This window comes from Mustela lutreola, chromosome 5 (assembly GCF_030435805.1).
Source record: "Mustela lutreola isolate mMusLut2 chromosome 5, mMusLut2.pri, whole genome shotgun sequence".
NCBI classification, from domain to species: domain Eukaryota; kingdom Metazoa; phylum Chordata; class Mammalia; order Carnivora; family Mustelidae; genus Mustela; species Mustela lutreola.
The window spans coordinates 164487374-164498630 of NC_081294.1; the positions used below are offsets into that span (position 1 = coordinate 164487374).

Here is an 11257-nt window from a genome sequence, read left to right on the forward strand (position 1 = left end):
CCCAAACTACTAGAACTCATACAGCAATTCAGCAACGTGGCAAGATACAAAGTCAATGTTCAGAAATCAGTGGCTTTCTTATACACTAACATTGAAACTACAGAAAGACAAATTAGAGAATCGATTCCATTTACTATAGCACCAAGAACCATAAGATACCTGGGAATAAACCTAATGAAAGAGGTAAAGTATCTGAACTCGAGGAACTACAGAACACTCATCAAAGTAATTGAAGAAGACACAAAAATATGTCTTAGGCTCTGAAACAGCCAGAGAACAAAAGGCTGAAAAAAAAAAAAAGTTTCCTCAGAGCCCACCCCCTTGAGGGGGCCGGCCGGGAGGACTTAAGTCAGGGAACATCATTGACTGAAAACCCACATGGCAGGCCCCTCCCCCAGGAAAAAAACCAAGAAAGAAAAAAAAAGAGGAAAAAAAAAAAGGACTACAAGAGTACAACCACTACTTCATAGGAAAACTTTGATTTTTCATTTATTCCCACAATTCTGGTTCATTTTTTAAATATATAGGTAATTTTTTTTAACCTAATAACCATCACAGCGAGATATCCAGTACATCAAATTCCATAATAGCCTTCTAACCTGAACTTTTTGATACATACACCTATGTTTTACTTTTGCATTTCTATTTTTTGAATTCCTTCTTTTTTTTAAGTTTTAGTTTAGTATAGTCTAGTTTATTCCTTTTTATTTTTATCTTCTAATATTCATATAGAGTTAAATTTTAAAGTAATCCCTTTTCCTCAATCAATACTACCCCTATAGGTAAACTAAATTTTTTCATCTGAGACAGCATATGGGACTTTATTAAGTCAGATACAGATTCGAGGCAAACAAGAAATGAACTATAAAGGCAAACTACTATCAGCAAATAACCTGAGTGAAAACAGCTCACAGTAAACATGAAGAGAATGCAGTAAGACTACATGTGAATACAGATGATGCTAAATGGTAAAGCAATAAAAAAGGGAACACAAGGAGGAAAGAAGGGAACAATTTGGAAGCCATCTTAAACACCAGGACAACTTCGTTCTACTGTAAACAGGGGCAGTGCAGTTCTGTACAGCCACACACACCAGTTAAGAACTGAAGCACTGGTTCCAGTAAACCAGATCATGACAATCAGGAGAGACACGAGTCTATCAGAACCCAGCTGCTAGGTCAGCAGCATCCAGCAAGCTAGGACATGAACTTCCTGCAAGCTGTCTCCAGCTACATGACCACACATATACTTAACTCATTTAGTAAGTGAAGAGACACAGTTAAGTACAAAAAAGCAAACCATTTACCACCTACTACATAACTTATATTTATTGAAAGTATCTTGCATTCGTGATGGATGCTTTCTACGTTTTTTCAGACACTTTAAGGTTAAAGGTTAAATTATTTTTTTTTACATGCAAGTAGTGTGAAGTTTCCCCCACATGGGATCACTGATTATAAAAAGATAACACACTGCATGGGTTATTTGTCTTTTTTAATCGAAAAGCTAACAGACTGACTAGTTACATTTCCCCCCCAAACCACAAATTTAGTAGTAACTGAGTCTCTAGCCAACATATTCAAAGCTGAGAATTAAAAATGCAAAAACAAGTCCTTAGATCCAATTAAGGGAGCCCTGCTACATACAGGCTAATCAATACCAGTGGTACTCCTTGACTCCAGGAAGCTCGAAGACACCCTAATAATCCAACTCAAAACATTTACCTCAAGTAGCCTTTTTCCAGTTTTCAACTCATGAATAAAGATTGTTAATTCTATTTCAGAAAACTTTTTTCATCTTGTTTTATTTACAATGCCAACTTTTAAAAGGTCATTAAACTAAAGTTAACTAGACAATAAACTAGGCAGAAATCGCTTTACAAAGAGAAGGAAAGGCCAAAATGCCACCTTCTACAGAGAACTCACAGTTCAGGTTTATTTAGAGCAAAGGAAAAAAATAAAAACTTTTGATCATATTAGAAGAAACTCAGGCATAGGTTTGGAATCTGTACTCAAACTACACATGCAAGGAGGACAATATTCTGCTTAAACAACTGATTTGCTGCTGCCATTTGTCTACTGTTTGTCTAATATTAACAATTATAAACACAGCAGTGAAACTAGTATTTGGAACAATCATACAGTGTTACAGTGTCAGGAATAATATTTCACTTCTCTTCACACCACTGGTTCTCTTTGCGTACCTGGGCTTCCTCTTCATCAGTAAAGTCATTTTTGATATTGAAGGTTTTGCGGATCTCCTCAGGAGTTTTCCCATTGATCATATTGGCAACAGTCTTGCATGTAACATCAAGCAAACCTTTGATGTCTAAGTAGGTCGGAGCCAGAATAAGTTCAAATAGTGTTCCTTGGTCAATTTTCAGGAATTCTTGGTCCCAAACTGGGATATCATCTGCCCGCTATTCTTTGTTCTCATCATCCTCAGGAGGAGGGGGGTCATCCTTGTGGTGGGTGCACCACTGAATGACATTTTTTAATATTGCTGCATTAACATTTGGTAGAGGAACTGGATCATCATCTCCTTCATCGTCCATTCCCAAATCTTCCAACATGGTCTTAATAGTCACAGACTGTTTGGCCATTTCAACATCAACTTCAAATATCTCTCCAATGGAACTCTGCAACTTAATTGAAGGCATGGTGCTCGGTCTCAGGCCAACTGCAGGTCGGAGGCTGACAAAAACACAGCGGCCTCCAGGACGTGGGGAGAAAAGTGGAGAACAAGGCCACTCAGTAAACTAATTTTTAATCCCCCTTTATCTTAGGAAAGTTGAGTCCTTTAACAAAATATCAAGATACATCCAGGAAGAATCAAAATAACCTTCCTCGCACACATTAAGAATTTATAACCACTCTCCCATCTTTTTCTCCAACAAATATTTCTGTGTTTTTGTGTTTGTCCTGATAGTATATAAATCTTACACTTGGGGTTCTTCTTGACGATGTTGTTCCTTTATTTGAATATATATATGTATTTTATCTTGTCATATACTTTTATCATCTTTTTGTTTTTATGTTTTGGTTTGTTAATATCATAAATCTGACATTGGGGCCCATTAGGGCTGAACCTTCTCTTTCATCTTCCCTTTCTTTCCTGTATTTCTCTATATTTCTTTTTTTCTTTTTCTTTTCTTTTGTCTCTCGTTGGGGTGGGGATCCTGATTGCACAGAAGTGTTCCAGGGTGCACTTTGACTGCACCACGGTTACAACATCCAGCTACATCTGTTCAGTCATCTCTCACAAAAATGACTAGGAGGAGAAATGCCTAACAGAAAAAAATACAGAGGATGGACCTTCTGAAACAGAGCTAACAGATATCAATATAGACAATATTTCAGAAAGAGAATTCAGGCTAACAATTATCCAGGCAATAGCTAGGTTGGAGAAAGCCATGGATGACCAAACAGAATTTATTAGGGTCGAGCTGAAAGCGAACAGACAGGATGTGCACAATGTTAGGGCGGAGCTTAAAGCTACCAGGGAAGAGGTTGACAATGCTCTCAATGAGTCCTAATCTAATCAAAACTTTCTCAAAGATAGGGTAAATGAGACAGAAGATAGAATTAGTGATCTGGAAGACAAACAGAGAGAAAGGATGAGGAGGAAGTTTGAAAAAAAAAAAAAACAGATTAGAAACCACGAAAACAGAATCAGGGAAATAAATGATGCCATGAAACGTTCCAATGTCAGAATTATTGCAATCCCTAAAGGGAAGGAGAAAGAAAGGAGTCTAGAAGATATAGTGGATCAAGTCCTTCATTAAAATTTTCCCAATCTCACAAATGGAACCAGTGTTCATGTACTAGAGGCTGAACGGTCTCCACCAAAGATTATACATTTCAAAAAACATCACGACACCTGATAGTCAAATTGAGGAACCAAAATTGTAGATATAATCTCTTGAAAGTCACCAGGGCAAAGAGGATCATTACTTACAGAAGAAAGCCCATCAGAATAGCATCAGACCTGTCCATAGAAACCTGGAAGTCCAGAAAGGCTGGCAAGATATATTCAGGGCACTAAATGAAAAGAACATGCAGCCAAGAATACGTTATCCAGCAAGACTGACATTCAAAATGGATAGAGAGATAAAGAGTTTTCAAGACCGGCAAGGCTTAAAAGACCATGCAACCACCAGGCCGACACTGAAAAAAATATTAAGGGGAGTTCTATAAAAGAGGAAAATCCTAAGAATAGCATTGAACAGAAAAATATAGACAATATACAGAAAAAAAGACTTCAAAGATAACTCAATGTCAATAAAAATGTATCTATCAATAATCACTCTCAACGTGAATGGCCTAAATGCACCCATAAAACGGCACAGGATTGCAGATTGGATAAAATGACAGGACCCATCCATATGTTGTATACAAGAGACCTATTTTGAACTTAAAGGAACACCCAGACTAAAAGTGAAGGGAAGGAGAAGCATTTTTTATGCCAATGGGCCTCAAAAGAAGGCTGGGGTATCGATTCTTATATCAGATAAATTAGACTTTAAACTAAAGACTGTAGTCAGAAATACAGAAGGACACTACATTATCCTTAAAGGAATTATCCACCAAGATGATCTAACAATTGTAAATATCTATGCCACCAATATGGGAGCAGCCGATTACTTAAGAAAACTGTTAATCAAGATAAAGAGTCATATTGATATGAGTAGACAAATTGTAGGAGATCTTAACATGCCTCTCTCAGAAATAGACAGGTCATCGAAACAGAAAATCAATAAAGAAACAAGAGCATTGAATGACACATTGGACCAGATGGACCTCATAGATATATACAGAACAATCCACCCTAAAACAAGAGAATACTCATTCTTCTCAAGTGCACATGGAAACTTCTCAAGAATAGACCAAATAATGGGTCACAAATCAGGAGTCAACTGATACCGAAAGACTGATAATATTCCCTGCATATTCTCAGATCACAATGCTTTGAAACTGGAGCTTAATCCCAAGGAAAAGTTCAGAAGGAATTCAAACACCTGGAAGCTAAAGACCACCTTGCTTAAGAATGCTTGGATCAACCAGGAGATCAAAGAAGAATTGAAGCAATTCATGGAAACCAATGAGAATGAAGAAATTTCAGTACAAAACCTATGGGATACATCAAAGGTGATCCTAAGGGGGAAATACATAGCCATTCAAGTCTACCTCAAAAAAATTGAAAAATGCAGAACACAATAGCTGTCTCTACACCTTAAAGAACTGAAGATTCAACAAAAAATCAAACCAACTCCACACATAAGAAGGGAAATCATCAAGATTAGAGCTGAGTTCAATGAGGTAGAAAACAAAGATACAGCAGAACGTATCAATGAAACTAGAACTTGTTTTTTTGAAAGAATCAATAAAATAGATATGCCACTGGCCACACTAATCCAAAAGATAAGAGGGAAAGCCCTAATTCATAAAATTATGAATGAAAAGAGAGGGAGATCACAACTAACACCAAGGAAGTAAAAACAATGATCAGAATTTATTATCAACAGTTATATGCCAATAAGCTAGCAACCTTGATGAAAACTATGCATTCCTAGAAAACTATAAACTCCCAAAATTGAACCAGGAAGATATCAACAACGTGAATAGACCGATATCTAGTAACGAGATTGAAGCAGTGATCAAAACCTCCCAAAAAACAAAAGCCCAGGACCTGACGGATTCCTTGGGGAATTCTACCAAACCTTCAAGGGAGAAATAACACCTATTCTCCTGAAGTTGTTTCAAAAAATTGAAGCAGAAGGAAAACTTCCTACTCTTTTGATGAAGCCAGCATTACCCTGATCCCCAAACTGGAAAAGAATCTACAAAAAAGGAGAATTTCAGACCAATATCACTGATGAATATGGATGCTAAGATTCTCAACAAGATCCTAGCCAACAGGATCCAATAGTACATGAAAAATATTATCCACCATGACCAGGTGTTATTCATCCCTGGGCTACAAGGATGCTTCAACATTCGCAAATCAATCAATGTGATACAACAAATTAATATGAGAAGAGAGAAGAACCACACGGTCCTCTCAATTGATGCAGAAAAAGTATTTGACAAAATCCAGCATTCGTTCTGATGAAAATGCTTCAAAGTATAGGGATAGAGGGAAGATTCCTGAACCTCATCAAATCTATCTATGAAAGACCCACTGCAAATATCATCGTCAATGGGAAAAGGCTTGCAGCCTTCCCGATGAGATCAGGAACAAGACACGGGTGCCCACTTTCACCAAACATGTTCAACATAGTATTAGAAGTCCTAGCAACAGCAATAAGACAACAAAGAGAAATATAATGTATCCAAATTGGCAATGAAGAAGTCAAACTTTCTCTCTTTACAGATGACCTTATTCTTTATATGAAAAACCCAAAAGACTCCACCCCCAAACTACTAGAACACATACAGCAATTCAGCAACGTGGCAGGATACAAAATCAATGTACAGAAATCAGTGGCTTTCTTATACACTACAATGAAAATACAGAAAGGGAAATTAGAGAATTGATTCCATTTACTAGTGCACCAAGAACTATAAGATACCTGGAAATAAACCTAACCAAAGAGGCAAAGGATCTGTACTCGAGGAACTACAGAACACTCATGAAGGAAATTGAAGAAGACACAAAAAGATGGAACACCATTCCATGCTCATGGATCGGAAAAATAAGCATTGTTAAAATGTCTATACTGCATAGAGCAATCTATATTATTAATGCCATTCCAGTCACAATTCCACCAGTATTGTTCAAAAACCTGGAGCAAATAATCCAGAAATTTGTATGGAATCAGAAGAGACCCCGAATCGCTAAGGAAATGTTGAAAAACAAAAATAAAGCTGGGGGTATCACGTTACCTCATTTCAAGCTTTAGTACAAAGCTGTGGTCACCAAGACAGAATGCTACTGGCATAGAAACAGACACGTAGACCAGTGGAACAGAGTAGAGAGCCCAGATATGGACCCTCAATTCTATGGTCAATTAATCTTTCACAAAACAGGAAAAAATATTCAGTGGAAAAAAAAAAAGTCTCTTCAATAAATGGTGCTGAGAAAACTGGACAGCTATATGTAGAAGAATGAAACTCGACCATTCTCTTACACGTACACAAAGATAAACTCAAAATGGATAAAATACCTCAACGTGAGACAGGAATCCATCAGAATCCTAGAGGAGAACATAGGCAGTAGTCTCTTCTATATCAGCCACAGCAACTTCTTTCAAGATATGACTCCAAAGGCAAAGGAAACAAAAGCAAAGATGAAATTTTGGGACTTCATCAAAATCAAAAGCTTCTGCACAGCAAAGGAAACAGTCAGAAAAACAAAGAGGAAACCCATGGAATGGGAGAAGATATTTATAAATGACAGTACAGACAAAAGGTTGATATCCAGGATCTATAATGAACTCCTCAAACTCAACACACACAAAACAGGCAATCATATAAAAAAATGGGCAAGAAGATATGAACAGACACTTCTCCAATGAATACATACAAATGGCAGACACATGAAAAAATGTTCATCATCACTAGCCCCCAGGGAGATTCAAATTAAAAGCACCTTACACCAGTTAGAATGGCCAAAATTAACAAGACAGGAAACATCATGTGTTGGATGTGATGTGGAGAAAGGGGAACCCTCTTCCACTGTTGGTGGGAATGCAGGTTGGTGTGGCCATGTTGGAGATCAGTGTGGAGATTCCTCAAGAAATTAAAAATAGATCTTCGCTATAAGCCTGCAATTTCACTCCTGGGTATTTAACCCAAAGATACAGATGTAGTGAAAAGAAGGGCCATATGTACCCCAATGTTTATAACAGCAATGGCCATGGTCGCCAAACTGTGGAAAGAACCAAGATGCCCTTCAACAGATGAATGGATAAGGAAGATGTGGTCCATATACACTATGGAGTATTATGCCTCCATCAGAAAGGATGTAGCAACATGGACAGGACTGATAGAGATTATGCTGAGTGAAATAATTCAAGCAGAGAAAGTCAATTATTATATGTTTTCACTTATTTGTGGAGCATAACAAATAGCATGCAGGACATGGGGAGTTAGAGAGGAGAGGGTTGTTGGGGTAAATTGGAAGGAGAGTTGAGTCATGAGAGACTATGGACCTTGAAAAACAATCTGAGGGGTTTGATGTGGCCAGGGTGGTGGGAGGTTGGGGTATCAGGTGGTTGGTGTTATAGAGGGCACGGATTGCATGGAGCACTGGGTGTGGTGAAAAAATAATGAATACTGTTTGCTGAAATTAAAAAACAAATCATAAATAAATAAATAAATAAATAAATGAAATATAAAAGTATGGGTAGCATTCTTTATATCAAACAAATTGATTTTAAATCAAAGATTGTAATAAGAGATGAAAAGGAACACTATATCATTCTTAAGGTGTTTATCCAACAAAAAGATCTAACCATTATAGATATTTATGTTCCTACCTTGGAATCAGGCCATTATATAAACCAAGTAACAACAAAAATAAGAAACACATTGATAATAATACAATAATTGTTTAGGAATTCAATACCCCAGTCTTAGCAATGGTCAGATCGTTTAAGCAGAAAATGAACAAGGAAACAAGGACTTTTTTTTTTATTATTTGATAGACAGAGAGGTAGGCAGAGAGTGAGGAAGGGAAGCAGGCTCCCTTCCAAGCAGAGAGCTTGACATGGGGCTCGATCCCAGAACACTAAGATCATGACCTGAGCCAAAGGCAGATGCTTTAACACACTGAGCCACCCAGGCGCCCCAAACAAGGACTTTGAATGACAAACTGACCGGATGGATATATATACATCCAGAGAGAGAGAGAGCATTCCATCCTAAAGTGATAGCATGCACATTCTTCTTGTGTACACATTAAACATTCTCCAGAATATATCTCATACAGAGTCATAAATCAGGACTCAACAGATACTGGGATCATTCCCTGCTTTTTTTGAGACCACAAATCTTTGAAACTTGAACTCAATCACAAGAGGAAATTTGGAAGGAACTCAAACTCTTGAATTTTAAAGTTCATCATACTAAAGAATGAATTGGTCAACCAAAAATTAGGGAACAGTTTTTAAAAATCATGGAAACAAACGCAAATGAAAGCTCAACTGTTTAAAACTTTAAAGATGCAGCAAAGGATGTCCTAAGAGGGAAGAACATAGAAATACCACTTTTCTCAAGAAAGCAGAAAAATCTCAAATACACAAGCTAAACTCACTTATAAAGGAACTGAGAAAGAATAGCAAATGAAGACTAAACAAAGAAGGTTGCAAGAAATAATAAAGAACAGAGCAGAAATTAATGAAATAGAAATCAAAGAACAGTGGAATAGTCAATGAAACTAGAATTTGGTTCATTGAAAAATTAGAAAGATTGATAAATGCATAGCCAAATTTATCAAAAAGAAAAAAGAAATGACACAAATTAATGAAATGCTGAATGAAAAAGGAGAGATCACAACCAACACCAAGGAAATACAAACAATTCTAAGAATAAATTATAAACAACTCTATGCCAACAAATTAGGCAATGAGGAGGAAATGAATGCATTCCAATAAATGTATAAACTGCCAAAACCAAAACAAGAAGAACAGACCCATAACCAGCCAGGAAATTGAAGGGGTTATTGAATATACCCCAATAAACAAAAGCCCAGAGCCAGATGACTTCCCAGAAGAATTCTACCAAATAAGGGGAGGAGTCAAGATGGCGGAGAAGTAGCTGGCTGAGACTGCTTCAGCTAGGGGGAGATCAGCTAGATAGCTTATCTAAAGATTGCAAACACCTGAAAATCCATCGGCAGATCGAAGAGAAGAAGAACAGCAATTCTGGAAACAGAAAAACAACCACTTTATGAAAGCATATTTTCCTGGGGTTGTTGCCATCCTTTAGTATTTTACTTGCCCCTTCATATACTCTTATCTGGACAAAATGACAAGACGGAAAAATTCAAGACAAAAAAAAAAAGAACAAGAGGCAGTACTGGAGGCTAGGGACCTAATCAATACAGACATTGGTAATATGTCAGATCTAGAGTTCAGAATGACAATTCTCAAGGTTCTAGCCGGGCTCGAAAAAGGCATGGAAGATATTAGAGAAACCCTCTCGAGAGATATAAAAGCCCTTTCTGGAGAAATAAAAGAACTAAAATCTAACCAAGTTGAAATAAAAAAAGCTATTAATGAGGTGCAATCAAAAATGGAGGCTCTCACTGCTAGGATAAATGAGGCAGAAGAAAGAATTAGTGATATAGAAGACCAAATGACAGAGAATAAAGAGGCTGAGCAAAAGAGGGACAAACAGCTACTGGACAATGAGGGGAGAATTCGAGAGATAAGTGACACCATAAGACGAAACAACATTAGAATAATTGGGATTCCAGAAGAAGAAGAAAGAGAGAGGGGAGCAGAAGGTATACTGGAGAGAATTATTGGGGAGAATTTCCCCAATATGGCAAAGGGAACGAGCATCAAAATTCAGGAGGTTCAGAGAACGCCCCTCAAAATCAATAAGAATAGGCCCACACCCCATCACCTAATAGTAAAATTTACAAGTCTCAGTGACAAAGAGAAAATCCTGAAAGCAGCCAGGGAAAAGAAGTCTGTAACATACAATGGTAAAAATATTAGATTGGCATCTGACTTATCCACAGAGACCTGGCAGGCCAGAAAGAGCTGGCATGATATTTTCAGAGCACTAAATGAGAAAAACATGCAGCCAAGAATACTATATCCAGCTAGGCTATCATTGAAAATAGAAGGAGAGATTAAAAGCTTCCATGACAAACAAAAACTGAAAGATTTGCAAATACCAAACCAGCTCTACAGGAACTATTGAAAGGGGTCCTCTAAGCAAAGAGAGAGCCTACAAGTGGTAGATAAGAAAGGAACAGAGACCATATACAGTAACAGTCACCTTACTGGCAATACATTGGCACTAAATTCATATCTCTCAATAGTTACCCTGAATGTGAATGGGCTAAATGCCCCTGTCAAAAGACACAGGGTATCAGAATGGATAAAAAAAAAAACAAAACCCAGCTATATGTTGCCTCCAAGAAACACATTTTAAGCCCGAAGACACCTCCAGATTTAAAGTGAGGGGGTGGAAAAGAATTTACCATGCTAATGGACATCAGAAGAAAGAAGGAGTGGCAATCCTTATATCAGATCAATTAGATTTTAAGCCAAAGACTATAATAAGAGATGAGGAAGGACACT

General features: G+C 37.3%; 1 pseudogene; it reads right to left on the reverse strand.

Annotated features, from left to right (window-relative positions):
- Positions 1-1772: 1772 nt before the first annotated feature.
- Positions 1773-2740, reverse strand: LOC131831468 (S-phase kinase-associated protein 1-like; annotated as a pseudogene).
- Positions 2741-11257: the final 8517 nt, after the last annotated feature.